This window comes from Brienomyrus brachyistius, unplaced genomic scaffold (genome assembly GCF_023856365.1).
Source record: "Brienomyrus brachyistius isolate T26 unplaced genomic scaffold, BBRACH_0.4 scaffold36, whole genome shotgun sequence".
Taxonomy (NCBI): Eukaryota; Metazoa; Chordata; class Actinopteri; order Osteoglossiformes; family Mormyridae; genus Brienomyrus; species Brienomyrus brachyistius.
The window spans coordinates 3,993,985-4,010,222 of NW_026042311.1; the positions used below are offsets into that span (position 1 = coordinate 3,993,985).

Below are 16,238 nucleotides of genomic sequence, written 5' to 3' on the forward strand. Positions count from 1 at the left end.
GCCGCTAAGCCGGGCACAGTCTTACTTTGATACAGCAGCGGTGCAGCTCTGCTTGCACAGAGCCTCCAAAAATACAGTGAACTCATCGCTATCCCTCTCCACGGAAATCTTTAGTAAAAGGCGAAAGATTTATACGGGATGAAGAGAGACCCGAGTCGATGCAGAGCCGTCGCTCAGCAGGTGGCCGCTAGCCGGGCCTCCGTGACGCCCCCGCTCGGGGTTGAATTCTCGGGGGCGTCGCAGCCACCGGCCTCGGGGCCCCGACTCCTCCCTGTCCTCCTGGCATCTGAAAGATCAGCAATCATGTAAACAGACATGAGAGAAAATTCAAAAGGCAAAGATGACGGCCTGCCTTACCTCAGCACAGCTGCCCACCCCTCAGAGAGCGTATCATGACCGTGCTTTTTATAATTAAAAAAAAAAAAAAAAAAAAAAAAAAAGAAAAACGGAGGGAAGCGGGACCGGCGCACGGACAGGGTCCGTCCCTCACGACACCGGCTAATCGCCTGGCAAGCGGCGCAGGCTCTCGGTCTGATAAGCGGAACACCGATCAGCTCTGTCTTTCAACAGCAGGGGGCAGTAGAGGTGCACCGTTCCCAGAAACACTGCAATACCGGGTCGATGCGTGGAGCGGACGGGGCAAGCCCCACTTCCGGCTCCCTGTTCCAAAAATCCGTTTAATATGTGGTCCCCTCCATGGGGGACGTATCAGATATTAAACTGATAAGAACAGATACTACACTTGATCTTAGCCAAAAGGCCGAGAAGCGATGCCCGCAGACTGCGCCCCGCCGGGCTCCGGCATGCGGGACGCCGACGGAGCTGGCGCGGCTGGGTCCTCGACAGCCTCTCTGGGAGGTGGCGCCCGGCGAGACCACGCACGATCCCAGAGGACCAGAAACACGCCACTGGGCAGATAGAGCCGGCCGCTAAGCCGGGCACAGTCTTACTTTGATACAGCAGCGGTGCAGCTCTGCTTGCACAGAGCCTCCAAAAATACAGTGAACTCATCGCTATCCCTCTCCACGGAAATCTTTAGTAAAAGGCGAAAGATTTATACGGGATGAAGAGAGACCCGAGTCGATGCAGAGCCGTCGCTCAGCAGGTGGCCGCTAGCCGGGCCTCCGTGACGCCCCCGCTCGGGGTTGAATTCTCGGGGGCGTCGCAGCCACCGGCCTCGGGGCCCCGACTCCTCCCTGTCCTCCTGGCATCTGAAAGATCAGCAATCATGTAAACAGACATGAGAGAAAATTCAAAAGGCAAAGATGACGGCCTGCCTTACCTCAGCACAGCTGCCCACCCCTCAGAGAGCGTATCATGACCGTGCTTTTTATAATTAAAAAAAAAAAAAAAAAAAAAAAAAAAGAAAAACGGAGGGAAGCGGGACCGGCGCACGGACAGGGTCCGTCCCTCACGACACCGGCTAATCGCCTGGCAAGCGGCGCAGGCTCTGGGTCTGATAAGCGGAACACCGATCAGCTCTGTCTTTCAACAGCAGGGGGCAGTAGAGGTGCACCGTTCCCAGAAACACTGCAATACCGGGTCGATGCGTGGAGCGGACGGGGCAAGCCCCACTTCCGGCTCCCTGTTCCAAAAATCCGTTTAATATGTGGTCCCCTCCATGGGGGACGTATCAGATATTAAACTGATAAGAACAGATACTACACTTGATCTTAGCCAAAAGGCCGAGAAGCGATGCCCGCAGACTGCGCCCCGCCGGGCTCCGGCATGCGGGACGCCGACGGAGCTGGCGCGGCTGGGTCCTCGACAGCCTCTCTGGGAGGTGGCGCCCGGCGAGACCACGCACGATCCCAGAGGACCAGAAACACGCCACTGGGCAGATAGAGCCGGCCGCTAAGCCGGGCACAGTCTTACTTTGATACAGCAGCGGTGCAGCTCTGCTTGCACAGAGCCTCCAAAAATACAGTGAACTCATCGCTATCCCTCTCCACGGAAATCTTTAGTAAAAGGCGAAAGATTTATACGGGATGAAGAGAGACCCGAGTCGATGCAGAGCCGTCGCTCAGCAGGTGGCCGCTAGCCGGGCCTCCGTGACGCCCCCGCTCGGGGTTGAATTCTCGGGGGCGTCGCAGCCACCGGCCTCGGGGCCCCGACTCCTCCCTGTCCTCCTGGCATCTGAAAGATCAGCAATCATGTAAACAGACATGAGAGAAAATTCAAAAGGCAAAGATGACGGCCTGCCTTACCTCAGCACAGCTGCCCACCCCTCAGAGAGCGTATCATGACCGTGCTTTTTATAATTAAAAAAAAAAAAAAAAAAAAAAAAAAAGAAAAACGGAGGGAAGCGGGACCGGCGCACGGACAGGGTCCGTCCCTCACGACACCGGCTAATCGCCTGGCAAGCGGCGCAGGCTCTGGGTCTGATAAGCGGAACACCGATCAGCTCTGTCTTTCAACAGCAGGGGGCAGTAGAGGTGCACCGTTCCCAGAAACACTGCAATACCGGGTCGATGCGTGGAGCGGACGGGGCAAGCCCCACTTCCGGCTCCCTGTTCCAAAAATCCGTTTAATATGTGGTCCCCTCCATGGGGGACGTATCAGATATTAAACTGATAAGAACAGATACTACACTTGATCTTAGCCAAAAGGCCGAGAAGCGATGCCCGCAGACTGCGCCCCGCCGGGCTCCGGCATGCGGGACGCCGACGGAGCTGGCGCGGCTGGGTCCTCGACAGCCTCTCTGGGAGGTGGCGCCCGGCGAGACCACGCACGATCCCAGAGGACCAGAAACACGCCACTGGGCAGATAGAGCCGGCCGCTAAGCCGGGCACAGTCTTACTTTGATACAGCAGCGGTGCAGCTCTGCTTGCACAGAGCCTCCAAAAATACAGTGAACTCATCGCTATCCCTCTCCACGGAAATCTTTAGTAAAAGGCGAAAGATTTATACGGGATGAAGAGAGACCCGAGTCGATGCAGAGCCGTCGCTCAGCAGGTGGCCGCTAGCCGGGCCTCCGTGACGCCCCCGCTCGGGGTTGAATTCTCGGGGGCGTCGCAGCCACCGGCCTCGGGGCCCCGACTCCTCCCTGTCCTCCTGGCATCTGAAAGATCAGCAATCATGTAAACAGACATGAGAGAAAATTCAAAAGGCAAAGATGACGGCCTGCCTTACCTCAGCACAGCTGCCCACCCCTCAGAGAGCGTATCATGACCGTGCTTTTTATAATTAAAAAAAAAAAAAAAAAAAAAAAAAAAAGAAAAACGGAGGGAAGCGGGACCGGCGCACGGACAGGGTCCGTCCCTCACGACACCGGCTAATCGCCTGGCAAGCGGCGCAGGCTCTCGGTCTGATAAGCGGAACACCGATCAGCTCTGTCTTTCAACAGCAGGGGGCAGTAGAGGTGCACCGTTCCCAGAAACACTGCAATACCGGGTCGATGCGTGGAGCGGACGGGGCAAGCCCCACTTCCGGCTCCCTGTTCCAAAAATCCGTTTAATATGTGGTCCCCTCCATGGGGGACGTATCAGATATTAAACTGATAAGAACAGATACTACACTTGATCTTAGCCAAAAGGCCGAGAAGCGATGCCCGCAGACTGCGCCCCGCCGGGCTCCGGCATGCGGGACGCCGACGGAGCTGGCGCGGCTGGGTCCTCGACAGCCTCTCTGGGAGGTGGCGCCCGGCGAGACCACGCACGATCCCAGAGGACCAGAAACACGCCACTGGGCAGATAGAGCCGGCCGCTAAGCCGGGCACAGTCTTACTTTGATACAGCAGCGGTGCAGCTCTGCTTGCACAGAGCCTCCAAAAATACAGTGAACTCATCGCTATCCCTCTCCACGGAAATCTTTAGTAAAAGGCGAAAGATTTATACGGGATGAAGAGAGACCCGAGTCGATGCAGAGCCGTCGCTCAGCAGGTGGCCGCTAGCCGGGCCTCCGTGACGCCCCCGCTCGGGGTTGAATTCTCGGGGGCGTCGCAGCCACCGGCCTCGGGGCCCCGACTCCTCCCTGTCCTCCTGGCATCTGAAAGATCAGCAATCATGTAAACAGACATGAGAGAAAATTCAAAAGGCAAAGATGACGGCCTGCCTTACCTCAGCACAGCTGCCCACCCCTCAGAGAGCGTATCATGACCGTGCTTTTTATAATTAAAAAAAAAAAAAAAAAAAAAAAAAAAGAAAAACGGAGGGAAGCGGGACCGGCGCACGGACAGGGTCCGTCCCTCACGACACCGGCTAATCGCCTGGCAAGCGGCGCAGGCTCTCGGTCTGATAAGCGGAACACCGATCAGCTCTGTCTTTCAACAGCAGGGGGCAGTAGAGGTGCACCGTTCCCAGAAACACTGCAATACCGGGTCGATGCGTGGAGCGGACGGGGCAAGCCCCACTTCCGGCTCCCTGTTCCAAAAATCCGTTTAATATGTGGTCCCCTCCATGGGGGACGTATCAGATATTAAACTGATAAGAACAGATACTACACTTGATCTTAGCCAAAAGGCCGAGAAGCGATGCCCGCAGACTGCGCCCCGCCGGGCTCCGGCATGCGGGACGCCGACGGAGCTGGCGCGGCTGGGTCCTCGACAGCCTCTCTGGGAGGTGGCGCCCGGCGAGACCACGCACGATCCCAGAGGACCAGAAACACGCCACTGGGCAGATAGAGCCGGCCGCTAAGCCGGGCACAGTCTTACTTTGATACAGCAGCGGTGCAGCTCTGCTTGCACAGAGCCTCCAAAAATACAGTGAACTCATCGCTATCCCTCTCCACGGAAATCTTTAGTAAAAGGCGAAAGATTTATACGGGATGAAGAGAGACCCGAGTCGATGCAGAGCCGTCGCTCAGCAGGTGGCCGCTAGCCGGGCCTCCGTGACGCCCCCGCTCGGGGTTGAATTCTCGGGGGCGTCGCAGCCACCGGCCTCGGGGCCCCGACTCCTCCCTGTCCTCCTGGCATCTGAAAGATCAGCAATCATGTAAACAGACATGAGAGAAAATTCAAAAGGCAAAGATGACGGCCTGCCTTACCTCAGCACAGCTGCCCACCCCTCAGAGAGCGTATCATGACCGTGCTTTTTATAATTAAAAAAAAAAAAAAAAAAAAAAAAAAAGAAAAACGGAGGGAAGCGGGACCGGCGCACGGACAGGGTCCGTCCCTCACGACACCGGCTAATCGCCTGGCAAGCGGCGCAGGCTCTGGGTCTGATAAGCGGAACACCGATCAGCTCTGTCTTTCAACAGCAGGGGGCAGTAGAGGTGCACCGTTCCCAGAAACACTGCAATACCGGGTCGATGCGTGGAGCGGACGGGGCAAGCCCCACTTCCGGCTCCCTGTTCCAAAAATCCGTTTAATATGTGGTCCCCTCCATGGGGGACGTATCAGATATTAAACTGATAAGAACAGATACTACACTTGATCTTAGCCAAAAGGCCGAGAAGCGATGCCCGCAGACTGCGCCCCGCCGGGCTCCGGCATGCGGGACGCCGACGGAGCTGGCGCGGCTGGGTCCTCGACAGCCTCTCTGGGAGGTGGCGCCCGGCGAGACCACGCACGATCCCAGAGGACCAGAAACACGCCACTGGGCAGATAGAGCCGGCCGCTAAGCCGGGCACAGTCTTACTTTGATACAGCAGCGGTGCAGCTCTGCTTGCACAGAGCCTCCAAAAATACAGTGAACTCATCGCTATCCCTCTCCACGGAAATCTTTAGTAAAAGGCGAAAGATTTATACGGGATGAAGAGAGACCCGAGTCGATGCAGAGCCGTCGCTCAGCAGGTGGCCGCTAGCCGGGCCTCCGTGACGCCCCCGCTCGGGGTTGAATTCTCGGGGGCGTCGCAGCCACCGGCCTCGGGGCCCCGACTCCTCCCTGTCCTCCTGGCATCTGAAAGATCAGCAATCATGTAAACAGACATGAGAGAAAATTCAAAAGGCAAAGATGACGGCCTGCCTTACCTCAGCACAGCTGCCCACCCCTCAGAGAGCGTATCATGACCGTGCTTTTTATAATTAAAAAAAAAAAAAAAAAAAAAAAAAAAAAGAAAAACGGAGGGAAGCGGGACCGGCGCACGGACAGGGTCCGTCCCTCACGACACCGGCTAATCGCCTGGCAAGCGGCGCAGGCTCTGGGTCTGATAAGCGGAACACCGATCAGCTCTGTCTTTCAACAGCAGGGGGCAGTAGAGGTGCACCGTTCCCAGAAACACTGCAATACCGGGTCGATGCGTGGAGCGGACGGGGCAAGCCCCACTTCCGGCTCCCTGTTCCAAAAATCCGTTTAATATGTGGTCCCCTCCATGGGGGACGTATCAGATATTAAACTGATAAGAACAGATACTACACTTGATCTTAGCCAAAAGGCCGAGAAGCGATGCCCGCAGACTGCGCCCCGCCGGGCTCCGGCATGCGGGACGCCGACGGAGCTGGCGCGGCTGGGTCCTCGACAGCCTCTCTGGGAGGTGGCGCCCGGCGAGACCACGCACGATCCCAGAGGACCAGAAACACGCCACTGGGCAGATAGAGCCGGCCGCTAAGCCGGGCACAGTCTTACTTTGATACAGCAGCGGTGCAGCTCTGCTTGCACAGAGCCTCCAAAAATACAGTGAACTCATCGCTATCCCTCTCCACGGAAATCTTTAGTAAAAGGCGAAAGATTTATACGGGATGAAGAGAGACCCGAGTCGATGCAGAGCCGTCGCTCAGCAGGTGGCCGCTAGCCGGGCCTCCGTGACGCCCCCGCTCGGGGTTGAATTCTCGGGGGCGTCGCAGCCACCGGCCTCGGGGCCCCGACTCCTCCCTGTCCTCCTGGCATCTGAAAGATCAGCAATCATGTAAACAGACATGAGAGAAAATTCAAAAGGCAAAGATGACGGCCTGCCTTACCTCAGCACAGCTGCCCACCCCTCAGAGAGCGTATCATGACCGTGCTTTTTATAATTAAAAAAAAAAAAAAAAAAAAAAAAAAAAGAAAAACGGAGGGAAGCGGGACCGGCGCACGGACAGGGTCCGTCCCTCACGACACCGGCTAATCGCCTGGCAAGCGGCGCAGGCTCTCGGTCTGATAAGCGGAACACCGATCAGCTCTGTCTTTCAACAGCAGGGGGCAGTAGAGGTGCACCGTTCCCAGAAACACTGCAATACCGGGTCGATGCGTGGAGCGGACGGGGCAAGCCCCACTTCCGGCTCCCTGTTCCAAAAATCCGTTTAATATGTGGTCCCCTCCATGGGGGACGTATCAGATATTAAACTGATAAGAACAGATACTACACTTGATCTTAGCCAAAAGGCCGAGAAGCGATGCCCGCAGACTGCGCCCCGCCGGGCTCCGGCATGCGGGACGCCGACGGAGCTGGCGCGGCTGGGTCCTCGACAGCCTCTCTGGGAGGTGGCGCCCGGCGAGACCACGCACGATCCCAGAGGACCAGAAACACGCCACTGGGCAGATAGAGCCGGCCGCTAAGCCGGGCACAGTCTTACTTTGATACAGCAGCGGTGCAGCTCTGCTTGCACAGAGCCTCCAAAAATACAGTGAACTCATCGCTATCCCTCTCCACGGAAATCTTTAGTAAAAGGCGAAAGATTTATACGGGATGAAGAGAGACCCGAGTCGATGCAGAGCCGTCGCTCAGCAGGTGGCCGCTAGCCGGGCCTCCGTGACGCCCCCGCTCGGGGTTGAATTCTCGGGGGCGTCGCAGCCACCGGCCTCGGGGCCCCGACTCCTCCCTGTCCTCCTGGCATCTGAAAGATCAGCAATCATGTAAACAGACATGAGAGAAAATTCAAAAGGCAAAGATGACGGCCTGCCTTACCTCAGCACAGCTGCCCACCCCTCAGAGAGCGTATCATGACCGTGCTTTTTATAATTAAAAAAAAAAAAAAAAAAAAAAAAAAAGAAAAACGGAGGGAAGCGGGACCGGCGCACGGACAGGGTCCGTCCCTCACGACACCGGCTAATCGCCTGGCAAGCGGCGCAGGCTCTCGGTCTGATAAGCGGAACACCGATCAGCTCTGTCTTTCAACAGCAGGGGGCAGTAGAGGTGCACCGTTCCCAGAAACACTGCAATACCGGGTCGATGCGTGGAGCGGACGGGGCAAGCCCCACTTCCGGCTCCCTGTTCCAAAAATCCGTTTAATATGTGGTCCCCTCCATGGGGGACGTATCAGATATTAAACTGATAAGAACAGATACTACACTTGATCTTAGCCAAAAGGCCGAGAAGCGATGCCCGCAGACTGCGCCCCGCCGGGCTCCGGCATGCGGGACGCCGACGGAGCTGGCGCGGCTGGGTCCTCGACAGCCTCTCTGGGAGGTGGCGCCCGGCGAGACCACGCACGATCCCAGAGGACCAGAAACACGCCACTGGGCAGATAGAGCCGGCCGCTAAGCCGGGCACAGTCTTACTTTGATACAGCAGCGGTGCAGCTCTGCTTGCACAGAGCCTCCAAAAATACAGTGAACTCATCGCTATCCCTCTCCACGGAAATCTTTAGTAAAAGGCGAAAGATTTATACGGGATGAAGAGAGACCCGAGTCGATGCAGAGCCGTCGCTCAGCAGGTGGCCGCTAGCCGGGCCTCCGTGACGCCCCCGCTCGGGGTTGAATTCTCGGGGGCGTCGCAGCCACCGGCCTCGGGGCCCCGACTCCTCCCTGTCCTCCTGGCATCTGAAAGATCAGCAATCATGTAAACAGACATGAGAGAAAATTCAAAAGGCAAAGATGACGGCCTGCCTTACCTCAGCACAGCTGCCCACCCCTCAGAGAGCGTATCATGACCGTGCTTTTTATAATTAAAAAAAAAAAAAAAAAAAAAAAAAAAGAAAAACGGAGGGAAGCGGGACCGGCGCACGGACAGGGTCCGTCCCTCACGACACCGGCTAATCGCCTGGCAAGCGGCGCAGGCTCTGGGTCTGATAAGCGGAACACCGATCAGCTCTGTCTTTCAACAGCAGGGGGCAGTAGAGGTGCACCGTTCCCAGAAACACTGCAATACCGGGTCGATGCGTGGAGCGGACGGGGCAAGCCCCACTTCCGGCTCCCTGTTCCAAAAATCCGTTTAATATGTGGTCCCCTCCATGGGGGACGTATCAGATATTAAACTGATAAGAACAGATACTACACTTGATCTTAGCCAAAAGGCCGAGAAGCGATGCCCGCAGACTGCGCCCCGCTGGGCTCCGGCATGCGGGACGCCGACGGAGCTGGCGCGGCTGGGTCCTCGACAGCCTCTCTGGGAGGTGGCGCCCGGCGAGACCACGCACGATCCCAGAGGACCAGAAACACGCCACTGGGCAGATAGAGCCGGCCGCTAAGCCGGGCACAGTCTTACTTTGATACAGCAGCGGTGCAGCTCTGCTTGCACAGAGCCTCCAAAAATACAGTGAACTCATCGCTATCCCTCTCCACGGAAATCTTTAGTAAAAGGCGAAAGATTTATACGGGATGAAGAGAGACCCGAGTCGATGCAGAGCCGTCGCTCAGCAGGTGGCCGCTAGCCGGGCCTCCGTGACGCCCCCGCTCGGGGTTGAATTCTCGGGGGCGTCGCAGCCACCGGCCTCGGGGCCCCGACTCCTCCCTGTCCTCCTGGCATCTGAAAGATCAGCAATCATGTAAACAGACATGAGAGAAAATTCAAAAGGCAAAGATGACGGCCTGCCTTACCTCAGCACAGCTGCCCACCCCTCAGAGAGCGTATCATGACCGTGCTTTTTATAATTAAAAAAAAAAAAAAAAAAAAAAAAAAAAGAAAAACGGAGGGAAGCGGGACCGGCGCACGGACAGGGTCCGTCCCTCACGACACCGGCTAATCGCCTGGCAAGCGGCGCAGGCTCTCGGTCTGATAAGCGGAACACCGATCAGCTCTGTCTTTCAACAGCAGGGGGCAGTAGAGGTGCACCGTTCCCAGAAACACTGCAATACCGGGTCGATGCGTGGAGCGGACGGGGCAAGCCCCACTTCCGGCTCCCTGTTCCAAAAATCCGTTTAATATGTGGTCCCCTCCATGGGGGACGTATCAGATATTAAACTGATAAGAACAGATACTACACTTGATCTTAGCCAAAAGGCCGAGAAGCGATGCCCGCAGACTGCGCCCCGCCGGGCTCCGGCATGCGGGACGCCGACGGAGCTGGCGCGGCTGGGTCCTCGACAGCCTCTCTGGGAGGTGGCGCCCGGCGAGACCACGCACGATCCCAGAGGACCAGAAACACGCCACTGGGCAGATAGAGCCGGCCGCTAAGCCGGGCACAGTCTTACTTTGATACAGCAGCGGTGCAGCTCTGCTTGCACAGAGCCTCCAAAAATACAGTGAACTCATCGCTATCCCTCTCCACGGAAATCTTTAGTAAAAGGCGAAAGATTTATACGGGATGAAGAGAGACCCGAGTCGATGCAGAGCCGTCGCTCAGCAGGTGGCCGCTAGCCGGGCCTCCGTGACGCCCCCGCTCGGGGTTGAATTCTCGGGGGCGTCGCAGCCACCGGCCTCGGGGCCCCGACTCCTCCCTGTCCTCCTGGCATCTGAAAGATCAGCAATCATGTAAACAGACATGAGAGAAAATTCAAAAGGCAAAGATGACGGCCTGCCTTACCTCAGCACAGCTGCCCACCCCTCAGAGAGCGTATCATGACCGTGCTTTTTATAATTAAAAAAAAAAAAAAAAAAAAAAAAAAAGAAAAACGGAGGGAAGCGGGACCGGCGCACGGACAGGGTCCGTCCCTCACGACACCGGCTAATCGCCTGGCAAGCGGCGCAGGCTCTGGGTCTGATAAGCGGAACACCGATCAGCTCTGTCTTTCAACAGCAGGGGGCAGTAGAGGTGCACCGTTCCCAGAAACACTGCAATACCGGGTCGATGCGTGGAGCGGACGGGGCAAGCCCCACTTCCGGCTCCCTGTTCCAAAAATCCGTTTAATATGTGGTCCCCTCCATGGGGGACGTATCAGATATTAAACTGATAAGAACAGATACTACACTTGATCTTAGCCAAAAGGCCGAGAAGCGATGCCCGCAGACTGCGCCCCGCCGGGCTCCGGCATGCGGGACGCCGACGGAGCTGGCGCGGCTGGGTCCTCGACAGCCTCTCTGGGAGGTGGCGCCCGGCGAGACCACGCACGATCCCAGAGGACCAGAAACACGCCACTGGGCAGATAGAGCCGGCCGCTAAGCCGGGCACAGTCTTACTTTGATACAGCAGCGGTGCAGCTCTGCTTGCACAGAGCCTCCAAAAATACAGTGAACTCATCGCTATCCCTCTCCACGGAAATCTTTAGTAAAAGGCGAAAGATTTATACGGGATGAAGAGAGACCCGAGTCGATGCAGAGCCGTCGCTCAGCAGGTGGCCGCTAGCCGGGCCTCCGTGATGCCCCCGCTCGGGGTTGAATTCTCGGGGGCGTCGCAGCCACCGGCCTCGGGGCCCCGACTCCTCCCTGTCCTCCTGGCATCTGAAAGATCAGCAATCATGTAAACAGACATGAGAGAAAATTCAAAAGGCAAAGATGACGGCCTGCCTTACCTCAGCACAGCTGCCCACCCCTCAGAGAGCGTATCATGACCGTGCTTTTTATAATTAAAAAAAAAAAAAAAAAAAAAAAAAAAGAAAAACGGAGGGAAGCGGGACCGGCGCACGGACAGGGTCCGTCCCTCACGACACCGGCTAATCGCCTGGCAAGCGGCGCAGGCTCTCGGTCTGATAAGCGGAACACCGATCAGCTCTGTCTTTCAACAGCAGGGGGCAGTAGAGGTGCACCGTTCCCAGAAACACTGCAATACCGGGTCGATGCGTGGAGCGGACGGGGCAAGCCCCACTTCCGGCTCCCTGTTCCAAAAATCCGTTTAATATGTGGTCCCCTCCATGGGGGACGTATCAGATATTAAACTGATAAGAACAGATACTACACTTGATCTTAGCCAAAAGGCCGAGAAGCGATGCCCGCAGACTGCGCCCCGCCGGGCTCCGGCATGCGGGACGCCGACGGAGCTGGCGCGGCTGGGTCCTCGACAGCCTCTCTGGGAGGTGGCGCCCGGCGAGACCACGCACGATCCCAGAGGACCAGAAACACGCCACTGGGCAGATAGAGCCGGCCGCTAAGCCGGGCACAGTCTTACTTTGATACAGCAGCGGTGCAGCTCTGCTTGCACAGAGCCTCCAAAAATACAGTGAACTCATCGCTATCCCTCTCCACGGAAATCTTTAGTAAAAGGCGAAAGATTTATACGGGATGAAGAGAGACCCGAGTCGATGCAGAGCCGTCGCTCAGCAGGTGGCCGCTAGCCGGGCCTCCGTGACGCCCCCGCTCGGGGTTGAATTCTCGGGGGCGTCGCAGCCACCGGCCTCGGGGCCCCGACTCCTCCCTGTCCTCCTGGCATCTGAAAGATCAGCAATCATGTAAACAGACATGAGAGAAAATTCAAAAGGCAAAGATGACGGCCTGCCTTACCTCAGCACAGCTGCCCACCCCTCAGAGAGCGTATCATGACCGTGCTTTTTATAATTAAAAAAAAAAAAAAAAAAAAAAAAAAAAGAAAAACGGAGGGAAGCGGGACCGGCGCACGGACAGGGTCCGTCCCTCACGACACCGGCTAATCGCCTGGCAAGCGGCGCAGGCTCTCGGTCTGATAAGCGGAACACCGATCAGCTCTGTCTTTCAACAGCAGGGGGCAGTAGAGGTGCACCGTTCCCAGAAACACTGCAATACCGGGTCGATGCGTGGAGCGGACGGGGCAAGCCCCACTTCCGGCTCCCTGTTCCAAAAATCCGTTTAATATGTGGTCCCCTCCATGGGGGACGTATCAGATATTAAACTGATAAGAACAGATACTACACTTGATCTTAGCCAAAAGGCCGAGAAGCGATGCCCGCAGACTGCGCCCCGCCGGGCTCCGGCATGCGGGACGCCGACGGAGCTGGCGCGGCTGGGTCCTCGACAGCCTCTCTGGGAGGTGGCGCCCGGCGAGACCACGCACGATCCCAGAGGACCAGAAACACGCCACTGGGCAGATAGAGCCGGCCGCTAAGCCGGGCACAGTCTTACTTTGATACAGCAGCGGTGCAGCTCTGCTTGCACAGAGCCTCCAAAAATACAGTGAACTCATCGCTATCCCTCTCCACGGAAATCTTTAGTAAAAGGCGAAAGATTTATACGGGATGAAGAGAGACCCGAGTCGATGCAGAGCCGTCGCTCAGCAGGTGGCCGCTAGCCGGGCCTCCGTGACGCCCCCGCTCGGGGTTGAATTCTCGGGGGCGTCGCAGCCACCGGCCTCGGGGCCCCGACTCCTCCCTGTCCTCCTGGCATCTGAAAGATTAGCAATCATGTAAACAGACATGAGAGAAAATTCAAAAGGCAAAGATGACGGCCTGCCTTACCTCAGCACAGCTGCCCACCCCTCAGAGAGCGTATCATGACCGTGCTTTTTATAATTAAAAAAAAAAAAAAAAAAAAAAAAAAAGAAAAACGGAGGGAAGCGGGACCGGCGCACGGACAGGGTCCGTCCCTCACGACACCGGCTAATCGCCTGGCAAGCGGCGCAGGCTCTCGGTCTGATAAGCGGAACACCGATCAGCTCTGTCTTTCAACAGCAGGGGGCAGTAGAGGTGCACCGTTCCCAGAAACACTGCAATACCGGGTCGATGCGTGGAGCGGACGGGGCAAGCCCCACTTCCGGCTCCCTGTTCCAAAAATCCGTTTAATATGTGGTCCCCTCCATGGGGGACGTATCAGATATTAAACTGATAAGAACAGATACTACACTTGATCTTAGCCAAAAGGCCGAGAAGCGATGCCCGCAGACTGCGCCCCGCCGGGCTCCGGCATGCGGGACGCCGACGGAGCTGGCGCGGCTGGGTCCTCGACAGCCTCTCTGGGAGGTGGCGCCCGGCGAGACCACGCACGATCCCAGAGGACCAGAAACACGCCACTGGGCAGATAGAGCCGGCCGCTAAGCCGGGCACAGTCTTACTTTGATACAGCAGCGGTGCAGCTCTGCTTGCACAGAGCCTCCAAAAATACAGTGAACTCATCGCTATCCCTCTCCACGGAAATCTTTAGTAAAAGGCGAAAGATTTATACGGGATGAAGAGAGACCCGAGTCGATGCAGAGCCGTCGCTCAGCAGGTGGCCGCTAGCCGGGCCTCCGTGACGCCCCCGCTCGGGGTTGAATTCTCGGGGGCGTCGCAGCCACCGGCCTCGGGGCCCCGACTCCTCCCTGTCCTCCTGGCATCTGAAAGATCAGCAATCATGTAAACAGACATGAGAGAAAATTCAAAAGGCAAAGATGACGGCCTGCCTTACCTCAGCACAGCTGCCCACCCCTCAGAGAGCGTATCATGACCGTGCTTTTTATAATTAAAAAAAAAAAAAAAAAAAAAAAAAAAGAAAAACGGAGGGAAGCGGGACCGGCGCACGGACAGGGTCCGTCCCTCACGACACCGGCTAATCGCCTGGCAAGCGGCGCAGGCTCTGGGTCTGATAAGCGGAACACCGATCAGCTCTGTCTTTCAACAGCAGGGGGCAGTAGAGGTGCACCGTTCCCAGAAACACTGCAATACCGGGTCGATGCGTGGAGCGGACGGGGCAAGCCCCACTTCCGGCTCCCTGTTCCAAAAATCCGTTTAATATGTGGTCCCCTCCATGGGGGACGTATCAGATATTAAACTGATAAGAACAGATACTACACTTGATCTTAGCCAAAAGGCCGAGAAGCGATGCCCGCAGACTGCGCCCCGCCGGGCTCCGGCATGCGGGACGCCGACGGAGCTGGCGCGGCTGGGTCCTCGACAGCCTCTCTGGGAGGTGGCGCCCGGCGAGACCACGCACGATCCCAGAGGACCAGAAACACGCCACTGGGCAGATAGAGCCGGCCGCTAAGCCGGGCACAGTCTTACTTTGATACAGCAGCGGTGCAGCTCTGCTTGCACAGAGCCTCCAAAAATACAGTGAACTCATCGCTATCCCTCTCCACGGAAATCTTTAGTAAAAGGCGAAAGATTTATACGGGATGAAGAGAGACCCGAGTCGATGCAGAGCCGTCGCTCAGCAGGTGGCCGCTAGCCGGGCCTCCGTGACGCCCCCGCTCGGGGTTGAATTCTCGGGGGCGTCGCAGCCACCGGCCTCGGGGCCCCGACTCCTCCCTGTCCTCCTGGCATCTGAAAGATCAGCAATCATGTAAACAGACATGAGAGAAAATTCAAAAGGCAAAGATGACGGCCTGCCTTACCTCAGCACAGCTGCCCACCCCTCAGAGAGCGTATCATGACCGTGCTTTTTATAATTAAAAAAAAAAAAAAAAAAAAAAAAAAAGAAAAACGGAGGGAAGCGGGACCGGCGCACGGACAGGGTCCGTCCCTCACGACACCGGCTAATCGCCTGGCAAGCGGCGCAGGCTCTCGGTCTGATAAGCGGAACACCGATCAGCTCTGTCTTTCAACAGCAGGGGGCAGTAGAGGTGCACCGTTCCCAGAAACACTGCAATACCGGGTCGATGCGTGGAGCGGACGGGGCAAGCCCCACTTCCGGCTCCCTGTTCCAAAAATCCGTTTAATATGTGGTCCCCTCCATGGGGGACGTATCAGATATTAAACTGATAAGAACAGATACTACACTTGATCTTAGCCAAAAGGCCGAGAAGCGATGCCCGCAGACTGCGCCCCGCCGGGCTCCGGCATGCGGGACGCCGACGGAGCTGGCGCGGCTGGGTCCTCGACAGCCTCTCTGGGAGGTGGCGCCCGGCGAGACCACGCACGATCCCAGAGGACCAGAAACACGCCACTGGGCAGATAGAGCCGGCCGCTAAGCCGGGCACAGTCTTACTTTGATACAGCAGCGGTGCAGCTCTGCTTGCACAGAGCCTCCAAAAATACAGTGAACTCATCGCTATCCCTCTCCACGGAAATCTTTAGTAAAAGGCGAAAGATTTATACGGGATGAAGAGAGACCCGAGTCGATGCAGAGCCGTCGCTCAGCAGGTGGCCGCTAGCCGGGCCTCCGTGACGCCCCCGCTCGGGGTTGAATTCTCGGGGGCGTCGCAGCCACCGGCCTCGGGGCCCCGACTCCTCCCTGTCCTCCTGGCATCTGAAAGATCAGCAATCATGTAAACAGACATGAGAGAAAATTCAAAAGGCAAAGATGACGGCCTGCCTTACCTCAGCACAGCTGCCCACCCCTCAGAGAGCGTATCATGACCGTGCTTTTTATAATTAAAAAAAAAAAAAAAAAAAAAAAAGAAAAACGGAGGGAAGCGGGACCGGCGCACGGACAGGGTCCGTCCCTCACGACACCGGCTAATCGCCTGG

At 57.0% G+C, this 16,238-nt stretch overlaps 35 non-coding genes across 35 annotated transcripts; all 35 read right to left on the minus strand.

Moving 5' to 3' along the window:
- Positions 1-44: 44 nt before the first annotated feature.
- Positions 45-158, minus strand: LOC125722052 (U5 spliceosomal RNA). Its single transcript, XR_007386086.1, has one exon. It is a non-coding gene; the product is annotated as a U5 spliceosomal RNA (small nuclear RNA).
- Positions 159-580: 422 nt separating this feature from the next.
- Positions 581-772, minus strand: LOC125722150 (U2 spliceosomal RNA). Its single transcript, XR_007386179.1, has one exon. It is a non-coding gene; the product is annotated as a U2 spliceosomal RNA (small nuclear RNA).
- A 197-nt stretch (positions 773-969) lies between these two features.
- On the minus strand, positions 970-1,083 carry LOC125722053 (U5 spliceosomal RNA). The gene has a single exon (XR_007386087.1). It is a non-coding gene; the product is annotated as a U5 spliceosomal RNA (small nuclear RNA).
- Positions 1,084-1,505: 422 nt separating this feature from the next.
- LOC125722040 (U2 spliceosomal RNA) lies at positions 1,506-1,697 on the minus strand. The gene has a single exon (XR_007386076.1). It is a non-coding gene; the product is annotated as a U2 spliceosomal RNA (small nuclear RNA).
- A 197-nt stretch (positions 1,698-1,894) lies between these two features.
- Positions 1,895-2,008, minus strand: LOC125722054 (U5 spliceosomal RNA). Its single transcript, XR_007386088.1, has one exon. It is a non-coding gene; the product is annotated as a U5 spliceosomal RNA (small nuclear RNA).
- A 422-nt stretch (positions 2,009-2,430) lies between these two features.
- LOC125722051 (U2 spliceosomal RNA) lies at positions 2,431-2,622 on the minus strand. Its single transcript, XR_007386084.1, has one exon. It is a non-coding gene; the product is annotated as a U2 spliceosomal RNA (small nuclear RNA).
- Positions 2,623-2,819: 197 nt separating this feature from the next.
- LOC125722055 (U5 spliceosomal RNA) lies at positions 2,820-2,933 on the minus strand. Its single transcript, XR_007386089.1, has one exon. It is a non-coding gene; the product is annotated as a U5 spliceosomal RNA (small nuclear RNA).
- A 423-nt stretch (positions 2,934-3,356) lies between these two features.
- On the minus strand, positions 3,357-3,548 carry LOC125722064 (U2 spliceosomal RNA). The gene has a single exon (XR_007386096.1). It is a non-coding gene; the product is annotated as a U2 spliceosomal RNA (small nuclear RNA).
- Positions 3,549-3,745: 197 nt separating this feature from the next.
- Positions 3,746-3,859, minus strand: LOC125722056 (U5 spliceosomal RNA). Its single transcript, XR_007386090.1, has one exon. It is a non-coding gene; the product is annotated as a U5 spliceosomal RNA (small nuclear RNA).
- Positions 3,860-4,281: 422 nt separating this feature from the next.
- Positions 4,282-4,473, minus strand: LOC125722076 (U2 spliceosomal RNA). Its single transcript, XR_007386107.1, has one exon. It is a non-coding gene; the product is annotated as a U2 spliceosomal RNA (small nuclear RNA).
- Positions 4,474-4,670: 197 nt separating this feature from the next.
- LOC125722059 (U5 spliceosomal RNA) lies at positions 4,671-4,784 on the minus strand. The gene has a single exon (XR_007386091.1). It is a non-coding gene; the product is annotated as a U5 spliceosomal RNA (small nuclear RNA).
- Positions 4,785-5,206: 422 nt separating this feature from the next.
- On the minus strand, positions 5,207-5,398 carry LOC125722087 (U2 spliceosomal RNA). Its single transcript, XR_007386118.1, has one exon. It is a non-coding gene; the product is annotated as a U2 spliceosomal RNA (small nuclear RNA).
- Positions 5,399-5,595: 197 nt separating this feature from the next.
- On the minus strand, positions 5,596-5,709 carry LOC125722060 (U5 spliceosomal RNA). Its single transcript, XR_007386092.1, has one exon. It is a non-coding gene; the product is annotated as a U5 spliceosomal RNA (small nuclear RNA).
- Positions 5,710-6,133: 424 nt separating this feature from the next.
- Positions 6,134-6,325, minus strand: LOC125722098 (U2 spliceosomal RNA). The gene has a single exon (XR_007386129.1). It is a non-coding gene; the product is annotated as a U2 spliceosomal RNA (small nuclear RNA).
- A 197-nt stretch (positions 6,326-6,522) lies between these two features.
- On the minus strand, positions 6,523-6,636 carry LOC125722061 (U5 spliceosomal RNA). Its single transcript, XR_007386093.1, has one exon. It is a non-coding gene; the product is annotated as a U5 spliceosomal RNA (small nuclear RNA).
- A 423-nt stretch (positions 6,637-7,059) lies between these two features.
- LOC125722110 (U2 spliceosomal RNA) lies at positions 7,060-7,251 on the minus strand. Its single transcript, XR_007386140.1, has one exon. It is a non-coding gene; the product is annotated as a U2 spliceosomal RNA (small nuclear RNA).
- A 197-nt stretch (positions 7,252-7,448) lies between these two features.
- LOC125722062 (U5 spliceosomal RNA) lies at positions 7,449-7,562 on the minus strand. Its single transcript, XR_007386094.1, has one exon. It is a non-coding gene; the product is annotated as a U5 spliceosomal RNA (small nuclear RNA).
- A 422-nt stretch (positions 7,563-7,984) lies between these two features.
- On the minus strand, positions 7,985-8,176 carry LOC125722113 (U2 spliceosomal RNA). The gene has a single exon (XR_007386143.1). It is a non-coding gene; the product is annotated as a U2 spliceosomal RNA (small nuclear RNA).
- A 197-nt stretch (positions 8,177-8,373) lies between these two features.
- On the minus strand, positions 8,374-8,487 carry LOC125722063 (U5 spliceosomal RNA). The gene has a single exon (XR_007386095.1). It is a non-coding gene; the product is annotated as a U5 spliceosomal RNA (small nuclear RNA).
- A 422-nt stretch (positions 8,488-8,909) lies between these two features.
- LOC125722114 (U2 spliceosomal RNA) lies at positions 8,910-9,101 on the minus strand. Its single transcript, XR_007386144.1, has one exon. It is a non-coding gene; the product is annotated as a U2 spliceosomal RNA (small nuclear RNA).
- A 197-nt stretch (positions 9,102-9,298) lies between these two features.
- Positions 9,299-9,412, minus strand: LOC125722065 (U5 spliceosomal RNA). The gene has a single exon (XR_007386097.1). It is a non-coding gene; the product is annotated as a U5 spliceosomal RNA (small nuclear RNA).
- A 423-nt stretch (positions 9,413-9,835) lies between these two features.
- Positions 9,836-10,027, minus strand: LOC125722115 (U2 spliceosomal RNA). Its single transcript, XR_007386145.1, has one exon. It is a non-coding gene; the product is annotated as a U2 spliceosomal RNA (small nuclear RNA).
- Positions 10,028-10,224: 197 nt separating this feature from the next.
- LOC125722066 (U5 spliceosomal RNA) lies at positions 10,225-10,338 on the minus strand. Its single transcript, XR_007386098.1, has one exon. It is a non-coding gene; the product is annotated as a U5 spliceosomal RNA (small nuclear RNA).
- A 422-nt stretch (positions 10,339-10,760) lies between these two features.
- On the minus strand, positions 10,761-10,952 carry LOC125722117 (U2 spliceosomal RNA). The gene has a single exon (XR_007386147.1). It is a non-coding gene; the product is annotated as a U2 spliceosomal RNA (small nuclear RNA).
- Positions 10,953-11,149: 197 nt separating this feature from the next.
- LOC125722067 (U5 spliceosomal RNA) lies at positions 11,150-11,263 on the minus strand. Its single transcript, XR_007386099.1, has one exon. It is a non-coding gene; the product is annotated as a U5 spliceosomal RNA (small nuclear RNA).
- A 422-nt stretch (positions 11,264-11,685) lies between these two features.
- On the minus strand, positions 11,686-11,877 carry LOC125722118 (U2 spliceosomal RNA). Its single transcript, XR_007386148.1, has one exon. It is a non-coding gene; the product is annotated as a U2 spliceosomal RNA (small nuclear RNA).
- Positions 11,878-12,074: 197 nt separating this feature from the next.
- On the minus strand, positions 12,075-12,188 carry LOC125722068 (U5 spliceosomal RNA). Its single transcript, XR_007386100.1, has one exon. It is a non-coding gene; the product is annotated as a U5 spliceosomal RNA (small nuclear RNA).
- Positions 12,189-12,611: 423 nt separating this feature from the next.
- LOC125722119 (U2 spliceosomal RNA) lies at positions 12,612-12,803 on the minus strand. The gene has a single exon (XR_007386149.1). It is a non-coding gene; the product is annotated as a U2 spliceosomal RNA (small nuclear RNA).
- A 197-nt stretch (positions 12,804-13,000) lies between these two features.
- Positions 13,001-13,114, minus strand: LOC125722069 (U5 spliceosomal RNA). The gene has a single exon (XR_007386101.1). It is a non-coding gene; the product is annotated as a U5 spliceosomal RNA (small nuclear RNA).
- A 422-nt stretch (positions 13,115-13,536) lies between these two features.
- Positions 13,537-13,728, minus strand: LOC125722120 (U2 spliceosomal RNA). The gene has a single exon (XR_007386150.1). It is a non-coding gene; the product is annotated as a U2 spliceosomal RNA (small nuclear RNA).
- Positions 13,729-13,925: 197 nt separating this feature from the next.
- LOC125722070 (U5 spliceosomal RNA) lies at positions 13,926-14,039 on the minus strand. Its single transcript, XR_007386102.1, has one exon. It is a non-coding gene; the product is annotated as a U5 spliceosomal RNA (small nuclear RNA).
- A 422-nt stretch (positions 14,040-14,461) lies between these two features.
- Positions 14,462-14,653, minus strand: LOC125722121 (U2 spliceosomal RNA). Its single transcript, XR_007386151.1, has one exon. It is a non-coding gene; the product is annotated as a U2 spliceosomal RNA (small nuclear RNA).
- Positions 14,654-14,850: 197 nt separating this feature from the next.
- Positions 14,851-14,964, minus strand: LOC125722071 (U5 spliceosomal RNA). Its single transcript, XR_007386103.1, has one exon. It is a non-coding gene; the product is annotated as a U5 spliceosomal RNA (small nuclear RNA).
- A 422-nt stretch (positions 14,965-15,386) lies between these two features.
- Positions 15,387-15,578, minus strand: LOC125722122 (U2 spliceosomal RNA). Its single transcript, XR_007386152.1, has one exon. It is a non-coding gene; the product is annotated as a U2 spliceosomal RNA (small nuclear RNA).
- Positions 15,579-15,775: 197 nt separating this feature from the next.
- LOC125722072 (U5 spliceosomal RNA) lies at positions 15,776-15,889 on the minus strand. The gene has a single exon (XR_007386104.1). It is a non-coding gene; the product is annotated as a U5 spliceosomal RNA (small nuclear RNA).
- Between the last annotated feature and the right edge of the window lie 349 nt (positions 15,890-16,238).